The 27106-nt window shown below is 34.5% G+C and overlaps 1 protein-coding gene and 1 pseudogene across 2 annotated transcripts in view; one reads left to right on the top strand and one right to left on the bottom strand.

The window, feature by feature from the left end:
• Positions 1–27106, top strand: part of ROBO1 (roundabout guidance receptor 1) — a 1085200-nt gene that overhangs the window by 636081 nt on the left and 422013 nt on the right. The gene's annotated exons all lie outside the window — the stretch shown is intronic.
• LOC101047577 (small ribosomal subunit protein eS26 pseudogene) lies at positions 25014–25389 on the bottom strand (annotated as a pseudogene).

The following is a 27106-nucleotide window of genomic DNA, read 5'->3' as shown; positions in this document are numbered from 1 at the left end:
TTAATTATGGAATACAGAGAATAATCATGCAAATGTTCATTAAACATAATTTACCAGAAAAATACATACTCTGCCCTAAAATCTCTGCTGCTGAGAATACACTGATAAACAGTCATGGAGTGTGTGCGTGTGTGTGCGTGCGTGTGTGCGTGTGTGTGCATGTGTGTGCATGCTCGCGTGTGTGTGTGTGTGTGTGCGTGCTCGCGCGTGTGTGGGGGGGTACAAGGATTAAAAATTTACATAGGGCATGAATAGCAAGTTGAGAAATCTTCATAAAATCGCTGAAATTTTTAAAAAAATAACCACAATAGAGAAATTCCCATAATTAAAGATATATAGGACACCCACAGAAAAGAATTTGCCATAAGAAGAGTACAAATAACACAACCAAATGAAACATTATGTAAGTAACTGAAGTTTTTAAAAAACCAGAGCACCCCTAGTCCTGGAGTTACTGGAACACTCTTGAATAGGCCACAACTTTATCTAATATTAATTTAGGGATTAAAGAGAAAGTACCAGAAAGATACATAAAACCTATATAGAAATAGAAAAATTAAAGAAGAAAACCAAAGTGAGAAATAAGGAAGGATGAAGAGTGATAAATAACAAAAGATGAAATACAGAGTGATAGTAAGAGAGGATGAAATACATACATTAAAAAAATCAAATAAAATGTTTACATATGATAAATATTATAGTTAAAATCTGTATGATAGATTGATGAGCATATCAGAAATAAATGAAAGGTTAAATTGAAAGTAATAAGGCCAGGAGAGCTATTGTACGGCATGGTGACCATAGTTAAAAATAACATGTCGTATGCTTGAAAATTGCTGAGAGAGTAGTAGATCTTAAATATTCTTACAACAAAGGCAGATAAGTACCTGAGGAAATGGATACAGTAATTAGCTGGATTTAACCATTCAAAAATGTGTACACATGTCAAAACATCACATTGTACACTGTAAAATATACAATGTAATTTTTCAAGTATACCTTAATTTAAAAATAAAAAATAAATTTTAAAAGTCAATGTAAAAAGAATAATTAGCCATAGAGTCAAAAAAATAGATAAAAGAGCAATTAAAAGTCATTAAAGATAGAAAGGCAGTATAAAACACATGAGTATGGTGGCTGAAACAGATGCCTGAGAAACACTTTTTAAAAGATAATGGCTAAGAATTTTCTAAAGTGAAAGAAGTGCATGGCTCTTCAAATTAAAGATGCTTACTGAGTCCCAGAAGGAATAAAATAAAACAAAGCCAAATAGTTACACGTTACATAAACAAGCAAAAATACAACAACTTCACAAATTACTTCCCACATACACGCAAAAGATGTATCCTCAAAGGACTGACAACTGACAGTTTACATCTTTTCAATACATAACACAATCTCATGAGCAAGAATACATATCAGAAAACATTAGAATAATATCTTCAACATGCTGACAAAAAAAGTCTATAAAACTACAATTCCATACCCAGGAAACCTATTACTCAAGAGTAAATGTGAAATAAATACTCTTTATTTTACAAAGTTTTTCACTTACATGGATTTGCAGAAGGGACTACAATAAAAAGTGGTGCTTACTTAGAAGAGAATTGAAGGGCTACAATCCAAGGAAATTAATTACAATACATTAAATGAGTAAATGTTGTGTATCCAAGTACCTCAAATAATAATAATAGGAACAACTTTTTCAGGGTGATAAAGTCAGAGTGGGGCTATCATACTGGATGACAACAATATAAAAAAATGAGTGATTATCAAGTTAAGACATTCAAAGATTCTTCTCTTTCTCAGGGGAAGGTCAGAGGTATTGGTTTTTTAAGACTGTTAAATCAGATATACATCTTTTAAAAGTAGTCAATAAATAAGCAGAAATAAGAATAACCAGTAAATGAATAAAAATAGTATGAATAACTTCGAGACCAGTTGAGAAAAAAGGTGAGGAGGGAAGTTAAACTTGTTGAATTAATAAAAGATTAAGAAAGGGGAAGAAAAACAAGAAAGAAAAAACATAATGAATAGGAGATAAAATATAAGATTGCAGGAATATGTCCAAGTTGCAATAACAATATTACAACTATTATTTTCTGGGAATTGTTCTAATATACTGATTAATTCAATAACTAACTACCATGGCTATCAGATTTTGTTTACCTATCAGAAAACTGAGGCACAGAAAGGATAAGAAACTTGGCCAAATTAACTACTAACTTGCATAACTAGGTGTGAATCCAAGCACAGACTAGAGCAGAGTTTGTTATGTAACCACTTACTGCTTCTCTTTGCAAATGGAAAAGGTAAGAGTAGTTCTAGATGAAATTTAAGTGGTAGGCATAGGCCAAATTTTTCAGGACTTCGTTGATATGTAAAGAATGTTGGCCTTAATCTAAGAGCAAAAGGAAGTCATTGTAAAAAGCAGTAAATAGCAGGTACTTTGAAGAGAAGAATGTACAGAGAAGTTAAAGATCATAAGGTGAGGTACCAATGGGTGTCATGAGCAGGGGAAATTCCAGGACCATGTTTGGGTAAATAAATACAAATAAAGAATGGGATGAGGTTCATTCAAGCACATCAAAAAGTTAAATGATACACAATCTGAAATGACGGGTTCCAATAAAATAAATGTAAATAAATAAATACATAGATACATACATACATGCATACATAAAGTGATGATCTCAAGATACAATTTGTATAAATTGAGGACTGGAAATATTATTAACAGAAATGAAAGACCCTATTTGCATCTGCTAAACACAAATATAGGCATATTTAAAATCTATGTTGAATTTGGGATGTTAGTTATAAATTCTGAAAGAGATACTCTAGTAAATTAAAAGTTAGAATTTTATTCTCAGAAAAGATCAAAAAGTAAGCATTGTTCTTCTATTGAGCTGATATAAAATTTTTTAGGAAAAGGAATAGAGAAAAAAAGATCTAACAGAAAAGAACATGAAGGTCATAAAAATTTAGGGTAAGGGAAGAAAGAATGTGCATGATAATGGAAGAGAAAGGAATTTTTAAGAAGAAAAGTGAAGCTGACATTGTTGGCACTGCAGAAGTTGAGGAAGATTTCCATTACCACTGGATTAGAGAAGTAGGGAAATTGGTTATTTCAGAAAAATAATTGAGAAAGTTAGATTGGAAAATTTTAAAGGGCGGATAGGTGATGATTTTTTTTAAGTGTAGACTATTCTTACTGTAAGTTTAGCAATGAATTTGAGACCTGTTAGGTAGATAGAAAGTCATGCAAATAACTTAAACTGAGAAAAGAGAGCAAATGGAGAATTTGAGAAAAGGAAAAGTTACTCGATGAGGTATAATCATGGAGTGGGGAGTAGATTTAAGATCACCAAATAAAATATGCAATATTATAGATTTGTTTCAGAAAATTCTATATAGAAAAAGAGAAATTAATGGTATGGTGAAATAACAAGGTATATAAGAAACAAATTGAAGATTCCTTGGACAACCACATTTCAGTAAATTAAAGTAAAGCCAATTGCTGGTAAGGAAGAAGGTTATTCTTTGAAAAAGAATAACCTAACCATTTCATGGTTAGGAGGAATACAGGTGAGAACCGTGTGTTTCTGCAATATCCATAGCAACATCCATATCATTCATTGCATAAGAAGTTTGTTGAACTGGGTAGATGGAGAGTTTGGGCCTTAATCTATGTATTCAGCATAGGCACTTTGGTTAGCCAGTCAAGATGACCTCCAAAGAGCCCCATATGGTGGTGAGATTTATGTCTTTCTATAATCCCTTCCCATAGCGCATCAGGGATTGTTCTTGTGGTCAATAACATATGGCTGAAGTTGTGGTACATCACTTTATAAATTAGCTTATAAAAGACTGTCTTTGATCTTGGGTGCTTTCTCACACACACATACTCTTTTTCTCTCGGATCACTCACTCTGGGGGAAGCTGGCTATAATACTGACAGTATCCCTAAGGAGAGGCCAACTAGGTAAGGAACCAAAACCTGTGGCCAACAGCCAGTAAGGAGAAACCAAGGCCAGCCAGCAGCCATGTAAGTGAAGTTAGAAGGGAATTACCCAGCCACAGTCAGCCTTCAGAGGGCTGCAATGTCAACCAACAGCTTGAATGTAACCTTGTGAGTTACCCTGATCACAACCTGTCAACTAAACCACTTCCAGGTTCCCAACCTTCAGAAACCATGTGAGATAAATGTTTGTTGTATTAATTCAGCTTCTAAGGTTTAGTTTAATTTGTTACACAGATAGGTAACTAATACAGGCATTATAATTCTTTCTCATTCAGTCTTTAGAGAATTTATTTTGCCCCCAAAAAAATTGAAAACAAATCATTGTTGAAGTTGAAAATACTGCTGGAATCTTAGTATCTATGTGGTAGAATCCTGTCATTTTGTAGAATGTGACCTGAGAGTCAGACAAGTTGAATCAGTTGCCCAGAGTCACATTGTTTGTAATTGACAGATTCAGAATCTTACTTCAGTTCTGTCATCAATTTCAGTACAATTATACTATTCTATTCAATAATTATAAAACTAATTTCATAAATAATACCTCTTTAAAAGCATCATTAAACTTGTAAGATTTAAATTTTTCCCTGTGAGAAATTTACCAAATAAACAAGTAGCCCCATATTACTTCACTGACTTGGTTTTATTTGTCTTAAGACAGTTTCTATAATCAGTTTAACGTTCATTAAAGGACCTACTTGCAAAGAAATAATCAACCTTTTTTTTTTTTTTACATAAGTATTATCTGCTCTCCTGACTCCTTGAAATCATAAAACATGTCTTTCTAATTGGAAAAACTGCAGAGTCACAGAGCATTTGAATTAAAATTAATGTAAGTTTCCTGCCTTGTGTGCCCACTATAATTTTTCCATGTATAAAAGACTAGTAATTCACAGCAAGAAAACCACATTTTTTAAATGGTATCTAGTCAGCTCTAGAAGCCTTTTATGCATTTCCTGGCAATATTAAAGAAATCATAAAGACTTTATAGTTGTTACTGTTCTTGTACCTCTTACTGTTCTTATCATGCTTGAATCCCTACCTTCATTCATCCAACTTTGGATTAAAGCTTCTCCTTTAAACATATTCCAGCCAAATAATCAGTTATCTGCTGAGAATGATTACAGGATTTCCAGGCATGCTAGGGTTCCCTCTAAAATGTCATTTCTACCTTATATCTTCTTGAATAATATTCCTTCAAATGTGAGTGACTGTAAGTTTCAAGTGTCTTTCAGAGCTCATTATTATGGTAAAAAGAAGAACAAAGAGAGAAAGAATGGTAAGTGGGAACCTCCTGCTTGCATTTTTCTCTGATAAAATCAGACCCTGTAGAATAGTTTTCCCTTAGAAGCATTTTTTTAAATATCTAAAAAATAAAAAATACTTTGGCAGTTTTGTTACTAGTCACATTTGTATTTTTAATATCATGGCAATGACAGTGTTCTCATTACAAAATGATTATTTATTTGTTTTTCAGTAATTTGACTAAAAGTACCAGAGTAACATTTTAAACTTTTTTTTGTAAAATAAAATGCAGATAAAGAAAATGAAAACAAACAAATGTATAACTTAGTGAAAAATTAAGAGAACTTCCATGTAAGGTCCTAGGTCAAGAAATCACGTGTTGCTAGCCATCTGAGAGCCCCCTCCATGTGTGTCCCATCAAAGTCACAAACCTCTCCATCCACACAAAAATGACCTTGATTTTGGCTTTTACGATAATCATTTCCCTGCTTTACTTTATGATCTTATCACCCAAGTATCCATCCTTAGACATGTTAGCTTAGTTTTATTCATTTTTTAAAAACACAATGTCTTTTGAGCTCCACTGACCTACAGACTTTCATGTTGTAGTTCAGTATATTCCTATGAACTGTGTATTTTCTGTAAATTGATTCTGAATTCAGTGGATTCATTAAGCTCACTTTATATTCATTTGGCAAGTCTATTGTCTTGCAAACAGAAGGCACATAATGTCTGGTTTCCATTCTTTGTAGATGTTAGCTGCCTACATTTATTAATTCCTTAGAGGTTGAAAAATTGTAATATTCTAATTGCATGTTTTTAAATAGACTGGCTGAAATGATTTTTAAAAGAGAGACTTACCATCACCATCATCTATAATTTTGCTATGTTATAGTTTGTATAAGAAAAACAGATTATATATTAGATCCTTGCCTTTTATCTAAGTGCTTTTTAAGAAAATAAATTGTTTCCTAGTCATCTTCAGAGGGGAAATAACTAGACCTTTTAAATGGTAATGAATTAATGATTTAAATATATTTGATAAGTATCAATTCTTTGTAAATCTAATCCTTATTGAAGCTTAAATTGTCTTACCTTTGACAGATAGATTCCTTTCAAATTGGCTCCTAAAATCTTTTGACATGAAACTGATGATTTTTGGCAACTATCTTGTTATCTGGTATGTTAAGATGTTCCAGACTCATCTTGTACATTTTGTGCCATAAACTCCGTCACTTTTGCAAGAAGTCCTGGTTTCCTTTATTGGGAAATTATGTTTAATGAGAAAACCCGGACACTACAGATGCTCACAGACTGGTCATCTTTCTCCTAGGCCTTTTCAGTGGGCAGACCTACAATATATTTGGGTGTTATGCTGAGTCTCTCCTACATCACAGCTGTGTCTCCTCTCTCCCTTACTCAGCATCTTGGTTCTCAAGACATAGGGAATGACAGGATTAGAATACAGCAATTAATAAATGCTAATTTGCTATGTGCCATATTATACACACACAACTGCCTCTTCTGTATCTCTTAAGGCATCATTTGCTGTGATTATACACTTTTGTGTTCTTTCCATTTTAGGTTTTATTTCAAAAATGGGCTTTTAACTCTGCCTTTTAGAAGCTTTTATCCTAGCTTACTAGCTTCCCACATCACAAGTGAGTCCAAGGGATTCAGCAACTGTCCCATTGGGAAAAGCAGCTCTTAATTTGAAGCCCATAAGGTTTCCAATTTGTCAAGTAACTTCCACCTGATCACAGAAAGCTTTTTCTTTCTTAATACTTAAGATCACAGAAAATGTCTCTTCTTAATACTCTTCTACACTTACTGAAATTTTTACCCATAGTACTTTTCAGTCCCCTCACTGTCTTCATGCTTTTACCCGGAATGTGGAGAAATACCTTATGTATCTGAGGAAAAAACATGAAGACCAGTGTTTCTGGAGTGGAATAAGCATTTGAGTATTAGAAAGCATGAGTTTTAGGAAAGAGAAAATGAAATGTATCTGGGACCAGATGCTTTGTCAAAAATTTGGCTTATTTGGAATGAGATAGTAAGCCAAAAGGGACTTTTTTTCAGAGAAATTGCATAATTTGATTTCTTTTAAAAACAGATCACTCTGGCTCGGTGAGGTGGCTCATGTAATCCCAACACTTTGGTAGGCTGAGGTGGGAGGATTACTTGAGCCCAGGAGTTCCAGACCAACCTGGGCAATTTAGTAAACCCTCATTGCCATTAAAAAAATTAATTAAAAAATCGATTAATTCTTGCTGTTTGTATCAAGAATAGACACTAACAGGGTGAAGTATAAGAAAAAAATTAGAGAGACTCGTTATGGTCAATTATAAGCCTTAGGGTTGATATTGATTAGCAAACAGGAAGATGAGCTAGAAAAAGTACAGGAGACTGAGAGGAAGCAATTGGAATGGTACAAAGAAAATCAGAGTATATTTGTTATGTCCAGGTATACGAGTACATAAGGAAAATCCCTGTGGAATACTGAAAAAGTTGCTATTTTTTACAGACCCAATATTTTGAAATGTATAATTGGCCATATAATAACTGTACATATTTATGGGGTACAGTGTGATGTTTCAATGCATATATACACTGTATAAGGATAAAATCAGAGTAATTAGTATAACCATCACTTTACAACATTTGTAATTTCTTAATGGTGATTCAAAATCTTCTCTTCCAGATCCCTTGAAGCATGCAATATTTCGTTATCAGCTATAGTCACTCTACTCTGTAACAGAACACCAGAATGCACTCTTCTGTATAACTGTGACATTTACCTGTTCACTAGCATCTTCCCATCCCACCCCCCATCTTTCCTCCCCAGTCTCTGGTAGCCTGCATTCTACTCTCTACATCTCTGAGGTCAACTTTGGCAGATTCCACATATGGATGAGATTAAGTGGTGTTTGTCTTTTTTTTTTTCTTTTGCCTTAAAAATCTTTCATTTTTTCAAACATTTGCCAATTTCTTTTTCTTTTTCCTTTTTTTTTTTTTTTTGTTTTTTTTGAGACAGAGTTTCGCTTTTGTTACCCAAGCTAGAGTGCAATGGCGCGATCTCGGCTCACCGCAACCTCCGCCTCCTGGGTTCAGGCAATTCTCCTGCCTCAGCCTCCTGAGTAGCTGGGATTACAGGCAGGCGCCACCATGCCCAGCTAACTTTTTGTGTTTTTAGTAGAGACGGGGTTTCACCATGTTAACCAAGATGGTCTCGATCTCTTGACCTCGTGATCCACCCGCCTCAGCCTCCCAAAGTGCTGGGAATACAGGCTTGAGCCACCGCACCCGGCCACATTTGCCAATTTCTAATTAACAGTCCCATTAAAGCTGACTTCAGGATACAAATAGTTTCATAACTGTGTCACAAATATCCAGAATATTTTGCAATCAGCTCTCTGGAACTGCAGGATGCTGGCCTAGGACACCACTGGGTGCCTTGGAATCCACATAAAAATAATATTTCAAGGAGAAATAAATGATCAACTGTAACAAAGGCCAAGTAAAATCAGGACTGAAATTTACCACTGGATTTAACCATGTGAAAGTCATTGGTAAACTGAAGTAAGTCAGTTTTTTTTTTTTTTTTTTTTTTGGAATAATGAAAGCTAGAGCTTATTGAAATGAGATTAAGAACAAATGAGAACACCCGCCTATGAGCGAGAATATACGGTGTTTGATTTTCTGCTCTTGTGTCAGTTTGCTGAGAATAATGGTTTCCAGGTTCATCCATGTCCCTACAAAGGACACAGGGAGGGGAGCACTACACACTGGGATCCGTTGGGGGGAAATGGGGGAGGGGCGGGGGGGTGGGGAGGTGGGAAGAGATAGCATGGGGAGAAATGACAGATACAGGTGAGGGGACGGAAGGAAGCAAAGCACACTGCCATGTGTGTACCTATGCAACAATCTTGCATGTTCATCACATGTACCCCAAAACCTAAAATGCAATTAAAAAAAAATGGGAAAAAAAAAAGAACAAATGAGAAGAAACTATAAAATATAGGAAAAGAGATGGGAAGGTCATTTGAGGGCAAGTCATAACAGCAAAGCATTATCTTTTTAAGATGAAAGAATACTAATGTTTTTGTATTCTAAGAATTATGCACTTTCTTTTGAAGAAATCGTGAGAAAGAGAGAGAGAGTATTGCTGGAGCTATCTTCTTAACCAGCAAAGAGGAGAATGGGAGCAGAGGTCTCAGTAGAGGTCAAGAGTAGGGGTCAGAAAACTACACCTCATGGGCCAAATATGGCTCACCAGTTGCTTTTGTAAATAAAATGTTATGGGAACACAACTACACTTATCTGTTTATTTATTTTCTGTGGCTGTGTTCATGGTTCTATGCCAGAGTTCAGTAGTTGCAGCAGAATCTACATGGTCCACAAAGACTAAAATGTTACCATCTTGCCCTCTACAGAAACATCTAGAGGACAACCGAAGTTCACATTTTTAGCTAGGGACACAGAACTCTTCCACTATCAGGATGGAAAGCAGAGGGTATGACATGGTTGGGGTTAGGTTTGTATGAGTTGGTAGCTATTGTGAAAGCTTTTTTTTATTTGCATCTATTTTCTTAGTAAAATAAAAATCATCATCATCATAGTGTGACAATAGAGGGAAGAGATTGTGGAGGTATGCAGAGAGAAGAAAGCACACTTTCATTCGAAAGGGTGAATAAGCCACTTAAGTGAGTGGTCAAAAATTTGAAATAATGGCAGTCAGCACATGGTCATACACGCCTCTCCAGCCACAATCAGCTGCGTGGATGCCAGTTGTGTTAGTTTAAGGTTCCATGAGAAACCCACGCCAATACAGAATTAGATGTACAAGAGAATCATTAGGGAAAATACCTGTTAGAGAGCAAGAAGTGGGTACCAGAATATGTGGTGGTCTGACCCTGATATGTAGAGGAGGGAGAGAAAAAGGGGGAACTGTGTTAAGAAGAATCACAGATTGTAGCACAGATCCAAAAAAAGTTTTGGTCTGCATGCAACTCACCCACTGGAGAAATTCTGCATTATTATCACTGTGATTCTCAGTAAATGGCTGAGCATGACATTTATTTTGCAAAAACAATGATAGGTTTAAAATGCAACAACTGTGTCCATCAATTTCTTCCCTGCAGCAGAAAATCCGATTGGTAGATAGTAGACTGAGAGTATGATTTAACCAGAGGTTGCCTCCTATCAGAGGAGTAAGCAGAAAAAGGAGATAAGGTTTTGGCACTTATGCAAGGAAACGATTATAGTGAATAAATATGAATCAGGAAGGAGTTGAAGAACAAGAGTTGTGGGAGGCACACTGCAAATTATTTGGGGGTAGTGGAGGACAGTAGATTGTTATTACAGCTGGGGGTCAAAGACATATTAGAATGATTGAGGAAGAAAACTGTAAGATGAAAAGGTGGTAAAGGAAGAAAATTATTGAATTGGGGTTATGAGGGTGTTGCAATTACTTAGAATGACAAAAACTAGCCTTAGAACTGAATTTTTAAAAATCCAAAGCATAAGGAAGAATAACTAGAGATCAGTAGATGACTGCCACAGGATGGCATGGTGAGCAGTACAGTTTAAAGACCTGATCATCAAAGCCAGGGGTTTAATTGGAATGGATTGGAAGCATGAGGAAAACTACCCAATGCTCAGGCTAAACAATACCAAGAGTGTGAAAAACAACTGTGTCTTGGGAAGGTTGCAAGGTAACCACATATGATTAAGAAAAGACCCAGGTATCAGTTACGCCAAGAAGTGAGATAATGTTTAGAAACAAGGTTATTTCTATTTAGCTACTAGATAGACCAAAGATTCCAGAAGTTTCTGTGGCAAGACCTCTAGTGTCGTTAAAGTATGTATGCCTATCTGCCTTTCCTTTGGCAGTGGACATAAATACGCTCTTAGTTCTGCTCGTGAGACAGAACATAGTTTTTCTCTCATCACCACGGTTACCCTGCCTCTGTTGCTTCATACGGCAGTCTTATCTTCCTTATTCTAGGAAGCCCTCATGTGTAGGGCTTAATGTCTCCCATGTGCTCAAGGTTTCAGGAGGAATGGGAAAGTGGTGCAACATATAAAATATGATATGAGACGTACTTTTTATACTGACACGATCACTGTACTATTCATTCTCTGTGGTTTATTTCTATGCTAAGTATCAATAGCTATGTAACAAATCACGTCAAAACGTAGTGGTTTAATACAATAAGCACTTATCATCTCACACCTCCTGTGGACCAAGAATTCAGGTACTGCTTTGATCTTTCTAAGATATCCACAGAAGGATGACAGTCCTGCCCTCAGTTTCATCTCCAGACTACATTTTCCTCGTAGTGCCCTGGACCTGAACTCCAAAGCCATTTCTGAATTTTAACATTGTTTGCTGTCTGTAGAGATACCATTTTCAAAAGTCTTGCCACTTTTTGTTTTCTATAGTCCCTCATTCCATTTATCTTATTCCCCTCACCTTTTATTCTAAGCGGTAAGAAAAAAACAAACAGTACCTTTCACACTTCGCTTAGAAATCTTAACTAGATTAGCCAGTTCATTAGGCACATTTTCTACATTCCGCCTTACTACAATAGTGTTGCTACATCCTCCCACTACGTCAAAAACATATTCCCTTCCTAAAGTTTCCAATAAATTCCCTCAACTCCTCCTGAGCCTTCACCAGCAGTAGCCTCCATGTCTAGATTTCTAACAGTCTGTTCAAGGCAACTTTTGTGTCTTCCATTATACTCACCATTCTTCCAACTTCTACCTGCTGCCTACTTCCAAAGTTATTTCCAAACTTTCAGTACTTGTCATGGGGGCCTCTACTTCTAGATCCAAACTCTGTATTAGTTATCTACTGCTGCATAACAAATTATCTCAATAATTAAAAGCTTATAACAAACATTGTCTCACAGAGCCTACGTGATGGTTAATACTGAGTGCCAACTTAATTGAATCGAAGAATGCAAAGTATTAATCTTGGGTGTGTCTATGTGGGCACTGACGAAAGAGATTATTAACATTTGAGTCAGTGGGCTGGGGAAGTCAGACCCACCCTTAATCTGGGTGTGCACCATCTAATTCACTGCCAGGGAATATAATGCAGGCAGAAAAGCGTGAAAAGGAGAGATGAGCCTAGCCTCCCAGTCTAGATCTTTCTCCTGTGCTTGATGCTTGTGATGGTGTTAGTTAATACTTATATATAGTTTATAGTTTATATATTTATAACTTAAGCTTTATTTTCACTGGCTTTTTAAAGAAAACTTTAATGTGTAGTTCTTTATTTTGGTGTTTGTTCTAAAAATATTCTTTACATTTTTATCACTATTCTTATGAAAATTAGGAAAATGTAAAAGTTAGTTTTGTTGTTAGTCTCTTCATGGATTGCTTTTTTTTTTTGAGATGGAATCTCGCTCTGTTGCCCAGGCTGGGGTTCAAGCAATTCTCCTGCCTCAGCCTCCTAAGTAGCTGGGACTGTAGGCACACGCCACCATGCCCAGCCAAACAATGCATATATATAGTTTACATATGCACATACATACACACATATTTTATATATATATATATATATATATATATATATATATATATATATATAACATAACCATGCAATATATTTTCCCATAAGTTCAAAATTTGGATATAGCTTAGCAGGATGCCTTTGACTTGGGGTCTCTCACAAAGCTGCATTCAAGATGTTGGCTGGAGCGAAGTCATCTTAAAACTTGATCAAGGGATGACTCTTTTGCAGGCTCCCTCAGGTGGCTATTAGCTGGCCTCAGGGTCCCACTGACTGTTTGCTGGGAACATCAATACCTTGTTAAGAGAGCCTCCCCATAGAGCAGCTCCCAATGTGGCCACTGGTTTCCCTCAGACTATGTTAAGCGAAGGAACGAGAGAGAACACTCAAGGTAGAAACCACAATATTTTTGAAACCTGATCTCAAAAGCGGTATCCCACTTTTTTACCCTATTCTATTTGTTAGACGCAAGCCGAAACTAAAAGAGAGGGTTTACACAGGACATAAACGGGAGGAGGGGAGAATCAGGGAAGGCCATCCTAGAGACTATCTACCACAATCACGCACATTCATAATGGAGGAAATGCTGACTTTTAGTTAAAGTTTAGTGAAAATAATAACATAATTTTTTCGTCATCAAAATTCGTAAACTTGTTGTCGTAATATTAAGGATCCCCAGACTAGAGAAAGCTTTTGTTCCTACCATATTGACCAAGAATTATTTGGAGAAATTGAAGAAGCTTAATAAATACTGGTTTTACCACAAAAACTAGTTGATTAGGATAGATAGAACTCACATAAAATTGCCGCTTTGTTAATATATTTATAGGGTTCCCTGAAACTAGATTTTTAATACAAAACAGATGAAAAGTCACATTTTATGATGCAAGAAAGCAATTTTTTAAGTATATATTTTTAAACAATTGTTAATTCTCCATGTTTAATCATTTTTGTATAGTGTTATTTATATTGCATTTCATATCTATATTATCTCTATATAGATCTATATCATCTCTGTAGATATCTCTATAGGTTTCTCTATAATTATTAAGGTGTACTAAGAACCAAGAAGTTTAACCTGGAAAATTTTGCATAAAGTGCAGTTAATTTGATAATTCTGAAGCTAATCATTAAGATTCTTTATTTTCAGTAACTTTTTAAAGAAAAACTTTAATGTATAGTTATTTTGGTATTTGTGCTAAAAATATCATTCATATTTTTATTACTATCATGAAAATTAGAAGACCTGAAAATTAGTTTTGTTGTTAGTCTCTTCATGGATTGCTGAATTCTAATTTTGCTTTTAACTCAAGATTTTTATTATTTATTTTATTTTATTTTACTTTTAGGGGTTTATTTTTTATTTTGGCATCATTCTTTCATTTCAAGGATCAGATCATTTCTTTCATAGCACTTCATAGTCTTTCAAAGAACTATTGTTTGCTGACAGCCCAATTCATATGACATGCTGAAACAGGTGAAGATAATGGGATATAACACTTACTTATGTTTCAGCCAGGGGTGCAATAATTTGTTTCATTTATTATTTAATACAATGCTTTGAGTGTTTCTTTTTTTTTTTTTTTTTTTTTGAGACGGAGTTTCGCTCTCGTTACCCAGGCTGGAGTGCAATGACGTGATCTCGGCTCACCGCAACCTCCGCCTCCTGGGTTCAAGCAATTCTCCTGCCTCAGCCTCCTGAGTAGCTGGGATTACAGGCACGTGCCACCATGCCCAGCTAATTTTTTGTATTTTTAGTAGAGACGGGGTTTCACCATGTTGACCAGGATGGTCTCGATCTCTCGACCTCGTGATCCACCCGCCTCAGCCTCCCAAAGTGCTGGGATTACAGGCTTCAGCCACCGCGCCCGGCTTGCTTTGAGTGTTTCTATTCTCAATTTAAAAAAAAAAAAAAAAACAGGGGGCAACTGAGATATAATTATTTCCTTCGTCAAGTGGCAAATAACATCTAGATCAAAAGCTGGGTCTGATATATAACTCTTAGGTATCCATTAATTTTTTTAAACAAAGAAAATGTCAAAAAGCTGTTCTTTTATCTATATGCTTATTTAGTCAAGCTTTCTAGTTATTTAACATTTTTTTTAAAAACCGTCTTTTTAACTCTAAAGTTTTAGTTTCCCTTTCTCCAATTTCCATGCTAACTCCCATAAATAGATACCGAACAACAAAAACTAGTGATATAAGGTCCCTTCTCTCAAATAGCTCACTGCACTTTCATGACACTTGTATTTATTACCACATTATTGGTTGATGAATTATCTCTGAAAACAAATTATAAGTGTTTTTGTGGAGGAACTAGATATTATACTTTTGTATCTTCTAAAATACAATAATGTAATAAATGCTATAATAAATGAAGCTACTTTGTCATTGGCTATTAAATTAAATGAGAAATATTTCAAGGAACTGGATGTAAGATGATTTTAGATATGACTTTTAACTCATTTATTTAATAAAAATAGAACAAAGGTGCAAATGGCTTCTTCCACATTATGCAGAAGAAAGTTAAGCATTTTTAAAACATCGACAACAAGCTTGTCCAACCCACGGCCCACAGGACATACATCACCCAGGATGGCTTTGACTGCAGCCTAACACAAATTTGTAAACTTCCTTAAAAGATTACGAGATTTTTTGGGGGGATTTTTTTTTTTTTAGCTCATCAACTATCATTACTGTTAGTGTATTTTATATGTGGCCCAAGACAATTCTTTTTCTAGTATGGCCCAGGAAAGCCAAAAGATTGGACACCCCGATACACTACTACCCCAAGTACTGTTTCTCAAGGTAAATTTTAATGCAGCCATACAATAATTACATTTGTAGAGCAAGTTTTATAGGTGAATTATTGTGCAGAATTCTACTGTGAGATGTAGTCCTTCTTCTCTGTTCTACAAATACGAGGCATTTTAAAGGAATTATTCCATTAGAGATGAAAAGCAAACCTTGCCTTGAAAATATTACCTTGCATTTAACTTTGGAATTTGTAACCCTCTAACAAAAGTTCTTTGTTTGCCTAGTTTAGTGATAGGGGGTCGCTGTATACGTCTCTATACTTACCATTTGTTATCAACTTAGTTTGACAGCTTAAATCTAGCATAATGATGTGGAAATATAAACAAATGTTAAATGCACTTTTGCATTCCAATATTTTCCCCCTTAAATCTTACCCTTAAAACTAGTGCTTTGCAAGAAATACAGAATCCAAAAGGAGTTTTTTTTTTTCAAAAACCTATATGATGTCATTTTATATATCTAGTAGTCCAATTTGACACACTATTTAGGTTACTCTAAGCTTAAACCAACTTAGATATGGGTTTTGAACTTTAGTGACCTCATTGGCTTTCCAAAGGATTGTTTCAATAAACAGATGGATCATTTTGCAACAAGAATTTTTTTTAATTAAAAATACTCATTAAGATCTATGTATGACTTCTATGCCTGAGAAGAGCAAGTTCTAAAAGGATAAAACTTCAGACCACTTGAGGATATGGAATCCTGTGTTAAATTGTCTTATTAGGGTCCTTTTATTTTATGTGATTTGTTTTTTATACTGTATTAAGTTAAATATCTGCAACCCTCCAAATATAGGTTTCTTGGAAACATTTAATGAATTGCATCTAGTGATTCTTATTGACAGTCTTCTTGAGCATTAGGCCATTGTGTTTTTTTAATCTGTTATAAAATGTTAAATTAGTGTAATTTTCTGGATTTCTTTTATCATAGTCTCAAGAAAGGGCAGATGTTAAAAGAGATGAATAAAATAATTAGATTTGGCAGCTTCTATGTCATGAAGTAAAAATTAACGGTATGGTGAAAATACAATTTATTGTCTGAATTTGTATATTAAAAGCATGGGAAAAGTTTACGGGGAGAAAAATTTACATTTAGCAATAAAATGATGCTTTAAGAAGCAATTATTTTGGATTCAGATTTTGTGATAGAATTTTATTTCAGTACTGTCCTCCTGGTGCATTAAAAATCTGAGTTGATTTGCTTATTTAAAGAATCATCTGTTGTCTAAATTAGATTGTAGATATAAATAATTGTCTCAATGCATATTTGCCTAGAGATTCTATGACAAACTTCTCATTTTGCACATACAGAAAGTTTCAATTTGATTAACTGATAAAAGAAAGCTTGAAACTCTGCAGAATTACATTTTAGAAATTTGGTATTATCTATTAGATTCCGAACATCAGTGCCCTCAACTTATAATATTTAATGTTTTATTGGAAATTACAAAGCAAAATTATCCTCTTCATTTATTGATTTCAGGAAGTAGATAGAACAAGGATTTTCATGTCATGGATAAGTTGAAAAGCAGGTTCCGATCTTTGTTAGCTGTGCAACTGTCATCAAAATATTTACCTTTCTGACCCTCACCTTCTTACCTCAATTTTTTATTTTTAAAAGGACAAAGACATGTTAGAATGTTATAAATATTAAACTGATATGTGTGAGAGGTTGCATATGTGTGTGTGTTTATGTAAATGTATAGAATACTACCCAGAATATTTTATCTGCTCAAAATATTGTTGAATAAATGAACAAATGAATAAATAAATTGTGGGTGTGTTTACATATATATATGGGACCTGTATGTATATGTATAGCTGATGCTTCAAACATAGAAATGCTTAATAAATAGTAGCCTCCATCCTTTTTTATTCTGAGGAATGATATACAGGTGAATCCAAAGCGTTCCAAAGTCTCAGTGCTCTGAATGCTGCCTTCCTGGGGTGTTACCAAACAAAGCCAAGGGGAAGAGGAATTGTTCATGCTATTGTCTCACTTGTCAGAGTTGTTTACTTTTGTCACTGATATGAATAAAGAACTGAGAGCAAAATTATGTCTATTTCCACCACCACAGTGACTGTGAATATGTGGCCAAATATTTGGCCATGATAGGGCTTCACATTCCCAATTCCAGTCCAGAGGCTGGTGGCATGCTTAACATTTGCTCAGAGACCACAGCGAAGTTGACAGCATTCTTACCTTCCCATTTATGGAAAGTAAAATATTAAGGGCTGTCTGTGGGATAACCACATGAACCCATGTAGAGCGTCTCCTTTTGGAAAAAGCAGATCTGTCCTTGCAGAATTTAGCTAAACTGTACCAGCATCAGTGCTTTGAGAAGAGAAAATAATTCAAAAATAGAACCATTAATTTGATATGCATAGACAGGTAAAGAACATTCTATGGGATTGTAAAAAGAAAAACGTTTCTGCAACATAGGACTAATAATTGCTTTTAGATGCCATCATTTCAAGTTTCAGATAGAGTCAATACCTCACAAATACTTACATCTATTAGATTCAGTTGAGGAAATGGAAGAGAAACCCCCAAGTCTTAGGTATACAAAGATGAACAAGATGCTGCCTTAGTCATTCAAGACTTCACTTTACCAATGAAAGAAAGACAGGAGTAAGAGCAAAAAAAAGAGAAATATGGCGAGTGCTATATAAGTGAAAGTATAAGGGATTGTTGGGCTAAAAAACATGCTGACTTTCCCAAGCTTATTCCTTCTTATTCTTAGAGGAGTGAGAATAGTGATGGAAACAGTGTCATTTAATTTGGTGTTTACTACTTCATGAAAACCTGTGAGAGAAGCCGTAGGAAAGACATGTCCCCTGCATGGAACGGTGGAGTAGGAAGTGGTGTATGAGAAGATTCTGGGACCGGATTGTTCAGCCAAGGCTCCTGAGGAAGTCAAAAAGAGAAGTCAAAGGAGTGAGTTAGGCTGTGAAGGCTTTGGGCTATTCTAAAGTGTCTGGAATTGTTGGTTTGTTTGTTTTTGTAAGCAGTTATGAGATACTGACCTTTAAAAGGAAGTATTACATAATTGAATGCTTTGTGTTGAAAAAATAACTGATTCAGGTGATCAAGAGCTAGGAATTATAGTTAATCACTGGAATGACAAGATAAAAACTAAATTCTAGCGTCATTTTAGGGTGCTTTATGTCCACAGCAAGGGGTATAGAGTAACACTAGCAACAGCAGATACATATAAAGTATATTTAATGTCATGAGAGAGAAGAGTAGAAATATTATGTATATGAGTAACAGTCAAAACAACTGGCGTGCTTATATTTAAAAAGCAAAAATAAATGTAGCTGTGCTTTTGGCTTGAAGATAAAGATACAACTTGACCTTTGGTGAGTTGTATTACGTGAACAGACAATTTCATCCTTTTTTTTATGTTGTATTTTTTTGAGATGGAATCTCTCTGTTGCCAGCAGATAGGATCTCTGCTCACTGCCAACTTCGCCTCCCAGGTTTAAGCAATTCTCCTGCCTCAGACTCCCAAGTAGCTGGGATAACAGGCATGTGCCACCACTCCTGGCTAATTTGTTGTATTTTAATAGAGACAGGGTTTCACTGTGTTAGTCAGGATGATCTCGATCTCCTGATCTCGTGATCCACCTGCCTCGGTCTCCTAAAGCGGTGGGATTACAGGCGTGAGTCACTGCATCCAGCCTTCATCCTTTCTAGTAAACTATTCTTTTTTGTTTTTAAGATTATAAGCTCTTAAAGGTTATATATTGCATTTGTTGAAGCGGTGTGAGTCATTCGTTGATGATTTAGAACTTTTGTGATAATGGACTCATGAAATAATATGAATAAGTCAGTGATGATTTAATATATTTTGTGATGTTAGAGCTGACAAACCACATTTTGAGCTATTATCTCATTTGATCTGCACACCATTGAGGTGAGGTATGTCTCCATTAATAGAGATACCATGCAGTGCAAGATGTGCTGAAGATGATGGAGAAAGATTTAGGAGAATCCTGATCTCTTTCCACAGTAATTAGTGGCCAACATTAGCACTTCCTAGGGTACTTGGGAAGTCTCTTTCTAAATGGAAGTTCTTTGAGAGCCTAGATCAGAAAGAAATTCTTGTATTTCTCCAATTGGTTGTAACTTGTTATAAATATCAATCTAACTTAAATTGTCTATAGGTCAGAGAGACAACCATGTCATTATAATGATGGTTATGTATTGAGCATTTACTGTACATCAGATAATTTAGATATTTTATATGTATTAAGTATCTTCATTCCATGCATATACCAATCTTGAAAGGAAGCTATGGTTGTCCTCATTTTACAGATGAGAAAACTGAGATTGAAGCTAAGAAAAATGCGTAAGATTACTTTGTCCTTAAATACAGGACAGATGTTTAAATCCAGTCCATCTGAATCTAAAGTCATGGCTATTTCTACTGCCTAGCTTTTCCTCTCTGAAACGTAGTACAATATTCCCTAATCTCCTGACCCACAGATGACTCAAATCAACAACTCAATTCTAAAATTACATAACACTTTAACGCTGAATTTCACAGGGAAAATACAGTCCCCAGAAAACAGTTGAGAACTGGATTCCAGGTGAAATAAAAAGAAAGCAATAAAGTACCTCCATTGTTACTCTAAGTAGGACGATTATCTCTATTTTTTAAAATAGATATTAAAGCCAATTCTCTTTAGAAACTTTTCCACCTTAACTTTACCAAAAGATATAGAACATCAGACCAAACTTATTTCTGCACATTATTTCTGGGCCATTGTCTAAAGTGAGTCTTCAATCATTGTTCTTCCTGTGGTAGGATCTTTATACACCACAAACTCACAACTGTAACGTTGGCTTTCTATCTGCTAACAGAGGAATGTTTCTTGTCTGCATGGAGAGAAAGGAGCAGCCCCTATGTGCAGGCTGCTGTCTGTGTTTATTCAGGTCTTAGGGAATACAGCCTTTTCTGCTCTTATCTGGGCGTGTGCTTATGAGCCTTTCTCCTTGACCATAGGAAATGCTACAATTTGGAACTGAGAGTTAGAAGCGTAGGATTTCACTCATGGTCTCATGTCATATTGGGAAAGTCATTTTAATTTAATTTAGCACCAGATGTGATGATACTGTTTTCAGGAAGAGTTTGTTGTTGTTGTTGTTGTTGTTGTTGTTGTTGTTGTTGTTGTTGTTTTACTTTGCTTGTAGTTTTACTGTTTTATAGATTATTTTTTACTGAATTTTAAAATCATTGTAGGCATTCTTTTTATAGTAGTGGGAGGAGAAAATAAAGAACAGTGAGATGAGGGAAAAATATAAAATCAGCAAGTATACAGGAAGAAGTTTACTTCAACTTTTGAGTGAGAAATATACTGACAAGTTATGTAAGTTTATTTCTGTAAATCAAGGATGTGCCTTGCTTTCAACAGCTACTCTTCCTAATTTGTGCTGATGGTGAAACACAGAGATGGCAGTATGAGAATCAGGGGATCAACCGTCTGCAAAATTCAAAATTTTGACCAAAGCATTGAAAAAAAAAAAGTTAATCATTCTGCAATAACTCTAAGAAGGTCATCACCACCACAAGATTCCACTGTTAAAAAAGCCACTCATAAGTTTAAAGGCTCCATCAGTAACTTAGTCAGTATGAGTCTTCCTGGAGCATATGCCAAATGTGTTCTTGTTTTAATTCTGTTCCACTAATCACTATAACAGAGATGAGTTTCTACTAAACTTGGTTTCACATGTCCCATGCTTCGGTTTAGATTCCAATGTGTAATTGATATCACCTTCAATTATTTTATTAGAAATATGATGTACAATTGTTGGGAGTTGTAATGTTAAAGAAAGAGCTATAATATGTCACTTTCTTGGTTCAGATGAGTTTAAATCTAATTTTTAAAAAATCTTTCTTGGAGCACATGAAAGGACAATAGAGAGATAATTAAGCTTGTAATTGTCTTTATTTTTTTCAAAGTAATGTGTTCAAAAGATTATCCTTTTTGAGAATAAAACATCAAAGGGATAGTTAACTATCATGAGGAACACATTTGTAGAAATGTTTAGTTCCCATTCATTCATAATACACTTCTCAAGTGAAAGCTAAATTAGAACATAAAATGAAATGAAAAAATATATATTTCCAATTTACTTTTAATAACTTCACAAACTTGTATGACATTCTTTAGAACAGAATCAAGAATTTACTTTCCATATTTATTTCTTTGGAAGTTAAACATACAAATATACTTCCTCACACACTTTCACACATTCAAGCTGACTATATCTAGCAGCATGGTTTCTAAACAATTTTCATGGTAAACTTAAAATCCTTTAATAATATATAGAAATTCTGGAACCAGTTGTATCAACATTTATTCCTTCTGACATCAAAAAAGAATATTTGAATGAATAACAGAATCTCTTTCTAATATTGATCATGGGGTAACATGGTTAAATCAACAATATCTACATATCCTAACTTACCACTAATTGATGATGTTTCACTAGATATCAGCTGCATTTGTAAGTAGCAATGGTTTAAAGGAGAATGAAAATGAAATGGCAGAGAAATTATTTGAAATACAGGTAATAAGGCTGAAGAAATCATGCAATATTCATACAGAGGAGAACTTGATTATTGTCATTGTATTCTAAAGAATACCTAAAATATTTAAGAATCACAGTTGGTTAATTAAAATTAATTCTGAAAGCATTATCCTTTGAAACCCTTTGTTTCAAAGGATAACAAATGAGAAAATATGTGAAATAACCCACTGTGTCCACTCTATTTTCTGGCCTGCTAAAAAGCTAGATGTGATCAGTTTCTCACCTTTGTTAGGTATTTGTTTTCATCCATGAGGTTTAATTTTCATTCCCAGGAGAACTGAAAGAAATTTTATATATACTCTTTAGAGCTGTCCTGTTAGGTTTCCTCAGAAACACTTCATCGATTTATAGACACAATTTGCTGTGAGAACTCGAGAATCTGCAACATTTCTCTTGATGTACTGCTCTGGAATCTAAAAATTCAATCCCACAGGCCTTTTTAATCACTGAAAAGTTTTCACCCCTTTTGTGTTCAACTTTTCGTATCCAGCATAGTGAAATGTGAGCCATACCCCAGATTCTGCCCTGGATAATTCAGTAATTCTCAACAGCTGACTGGAACTTAAAATATCGAATTTGAGGCACACAGAAACGCTTTTTCCTTTGGGCCATTATAAAACTCCCAGTCAATGTCATTTTTTTTTTTTTCCAAAAAGGAAGAATAAAGGAAACTGATAGTTTTGTTATACTTGTATCCTTATTAACATATTGACAACATTATTGGATTTATATTTTAGTCATAAATGTTTTTAAGTATTTAGAGTTTGAAAATTTGTGTAATACCATCTGCGTAAATATTCCTTTCAAAATCAAGTATCTCTGGATATGAGACTTAAAAGATGTTTATATATGAAAAACAGTATACATTCAACTCTGCCTGACACAATGTTAAAATTAAGGCAAGTTAATATTTAGCTCTTTCTGCCATAGGGAACCAGAGGAGTGGTTATTAAGTGAAAGGAAAAGATGAATAAATTCACATCCATTGCTTTTTATTTAAGGCAAAATTTATCCAAATAAAAGCTAAAATATACTAATTATATAAATGATTATTTATATACCTGTAAAGAAGAAGAAAGAGAAGGTGAGACAAATGAAAAGAGAAAAAGATTAACAGTTTTATGTTTATAAACATTTAGAAAATGAGGTATGTGGAGATCAGCTTTGATAGTTCCTTATAATAGTTCTATAGAAAACTCCCATTAAGTTAGATTAACTTGGTAATCCAAGTCAAAATTTGTTGCAACTTCTAAATATTGTGCTTACATTATAGAGATGAACATATTGCCTCACTGATTTTAAAGAAGATATTTAATAAATACATAAAAGAGATGGTTTTCAAAAGTATTTATTAATCATAATTAACATATCTCTAGATAACTAGAGAGGCTTGACAACTGTGGGGTCACTTAGTTAAACACTATCATGGTCCTGGTAGTTTCGTTTCTGTAGTAAACAAGTATTCGAGTTGTTTAACAAAAGCTAAATTTCAAGTTACCACTTTCAGAAATTGGGGAAGTTTAAATTAAAAGGATAGGATGGTAATCTTTTTCTTATTAATGTTGTTTTTTTTTTTTTTTTTTTTTTTTTTTTGATAGAGCCTAATTCTGTGGCCCAATTTGGAATGCAGTGGCACAGTAGTTTTGGCTCACTACAGCTTCAAGCTTTCAGGTTCATGTGAGCCTCCCATCTTAGCCTCCAGAGTAGCTGGGACTAGAAACATTCACCACCACAATGCCCCACAATTTTTTTTTAATTGCATTTTAGGTTTTGGGGTACATGTGAAGAACATGCAAGATTGTTGCATAGGTACACACATGGCAGTGTGATTTGCTGCCTTCCTCCCCTTCACCTATATCAGGCGTTTCTCCCCACAATTTTTTAATGTTTTGTAGAAATGAAGTCTCACTATTTTGCCCTGGTTGGTCTTGAACTCCTGGCCTCAAGTGATCCCCCTGGCTGGGCTTCCCAAAATGCTGGGATTGCAGGCATGAGCCACCTCACCTAGCTCTCATTATTCTTTAATGAATATCGGAAATAATTCAGTCAAGACTGCTTTCTTTTTTAACATCTTCATAGAAATTGACAAAGTAAGTCAGATCTATAAGAGTGACATATCTATCTGAAGCAGTTACTTACGAATAGAGGCTGCTAACTACTTCAAAAACAGGAAAGTAAAACTGTATTTCTCATAAAAATTCTCAAGATGAAGAAATAGAAAACACGACTTAAAAGTTGAAAACAGCTTTAATTATTATAATACTCATATTTTTCAATAAAGATAAACATAAACGTATTGAAAACATTTTAAATTTAGGAAAATAAAAATATATATTCCTCACACTAAATTACCAACTATTGTATATTTTGGTGATTTCAACATAACTCTAGTAATTCTGTAAATATTATATCTTTATAAATTTTATTATCCTTAAAGTAATACATGCTGTAAAATTTAAATAGTATAGAAATAGATACTTTAAAAATTGTTTTATTGCCTGTTTCACCAACAAAGTTAATATATATTACACAAAATTGTGTTCACATATTCTAGGACATATATATATGATTTTTAAATGTGTTATCCTGGAATTCATGTTATTGCTTCACAACCTTCTTTACACAATAATATACAAGACACTTTTTTGGCAGTACTTTTAAACTTGTATATTACATTTTAATTACATAAAATGTAAGATTTAGATTGCTAATTTTATCCTAAGCAACTTATAGATTTTCAAGTAGCTCCCAGTTACTATTTTTTTTTTCCAAGTACAATTTCCATTTTATTTTTCTCCAGGGAATAGTTGTCTTCAATCTTTTACTCAGCTCCCTACATGGGTTTTGGTGGGGGTCGTGGGGCAGCACCCGCAGGTCTAAATCGGGGTGGGGGTGTTCGGTCCTTGCGGGCTTCACGAGATCGATTCCTGACTACTTTGCTGTGAATTGCACAACTCACACAGTAATGTAGCTTCACATAAAGCTTGGGAAGTACATATGCATCAAAGACGCTCGCTTCAGAAATATCCCTGACTGCTGCGGACTCCACTATGTTTCGAATGACGAATTTCTTAATGGCCTTGTCCTTGGGCACGCATTGGGCACAGTTCGTGCAGCAAAGAGGCTGAACATGGCCACGGCCCTTTTTGGCACGACCGTTGTTCCTTCTTTTCTTTGTCATTTCAGAAGCTCGCAGCAGAGAAAGAACCCAAGTTACTATTTTTAATGACTGTAATATTCGATTAAATAACATATCATGGTTAAGTTCTTTATGTTATTTTATTAGAAATTTAGACCCCTTCTGGTTTTTCTCCGCTTTATTCCCACATTATTTCAATTAATACCATCGTGGATATCTTTTATTAAATACGGAATGTTTGCTTAGCTTCCTAGAGTTGGAAATACTGTATCAAACGGCATGCTCACCTTATAATTCCAATGCAAATTGTTTCCCACCTTCCTTCTTCACTCCCAGAGATTACAAACTGCCATAAAAAGACCGTGCACTTGAAGTCAAGCAGACCTGGCTTCTGGCTAATAGGCCATCCTGTGTAAATTTGGATATGTTTTTCATCTCTGTGAATCTCATTTTTCTATGTTCCTGAGTCTTAAGATACAAATGGTAAAAAATTATTTCTAATGATTTTATGAGGATTAAGTGTGAAAAACTGTAAAGACAAAGGGCATCTTTTTAAATCTTACTTGTGAATTGGGAAGTAAAAAAATGTTTTCATCAGTTTGTCATAATAATAATATTTTCTAGGATGAAACTTTTTCCTCTCAGTTTATGGAGAACCAAAAGCCTCAAGTGACTTCAAGATTCTACTGAAAGTATATTCCTGGAGAGTTTGAGATATGAATACAATCTAGATCAGAGGTAGTTAGAGTAAATTATAAAGCAACCAGAAATTTTTGAAAGGATTAGAAGTTGTTTTGGCAGGGAAGCCATAGGGAAAAGTTATGCTCCTGATTTGTAATAGACACTAGTTCTGAGGGTAGAATAGGCAGATCGAGCTCATGGAATAAAATCCTATTTCAAAGAACCATAGCTCAAGGTTTATAAATGTTTCAAAAAATGCACTTTCAGAAATGAAAACCAGATTATTTTAATATATATTGTAGCTGTGAGAAACTATTAAAAATATAAAATAAGTCACAAATTCAAAACACCAGTCAAAATTTTTTTTTAAAAATGACAGCTTTGCTTTAAACTTTTAACCCAAGGGCATTTTTGAAAAACCAGCAAGGCCACCCTAATGATAAAGTCTGTGTCTTCTGCTATAGATGGTAAGGATACGCTTCAGAAATGTTTTTGAAAGATATGTAATCAAGCATTAAAGCAGCCTGTAGTGCTAAAATGAAACCAGGTGGATTAACTGCTCTATGTATTTTATCTTCCTTGCGGCACTATCACTGTTGTTTTCGTTAAGGAATTTACACACCGTTATATAACAACGTTGGTTTTTCCTCAGTGATATGTGAATCATATATAAAGAATGCTTCCAAAGAGAATGGAATATGAGAAATAAATCACACTAATTGGTAACGGACTCTAAATTTTACTTAAAAATGCTAACAATATTCTTTCAACTAGGTAGAAATATTACTTTAAAGAAATAAACACACTAGAAACATCATAATATTATAAAAAATATTCCACAAATGTGCCAACAATTGGATCACACATATCTTGTTGGAAAATCCCCAGAATTCCTAGACAGTTGTAAGACTTACAATTATCACTTTAAAATTATGAAATTGTGTTATCTTGAATTAATGACACTTGCTAAGGCTTATATAAAATAACCAGATTTTTCAGCTAATACAAAAACTAATTAAAATCTTAGGAGTTTTGAAATATGTGAGATTACATTTTAAAATTCATGTTTTAATGTTCT

The sequence above is a fragment of the Saimiri boliviensis genome, chromosome 18, assembly GCF_048565385.1.
Source record: "Saimiri boliviensis isolate mSaiBol1 chromosome 18, mSaiBol1.pri, whole genome shotgun sequence".
In the NCBI taxonomy this organism is placed as follows: Eukaryota; Metazoa; Chordata; class Mammalia; order Primates; family Cebidae; genus Saimiri; species Saimiri boliviensis.
This window is presented reverse-complemented; position numbering and strand designations above follow the sequence as displayed.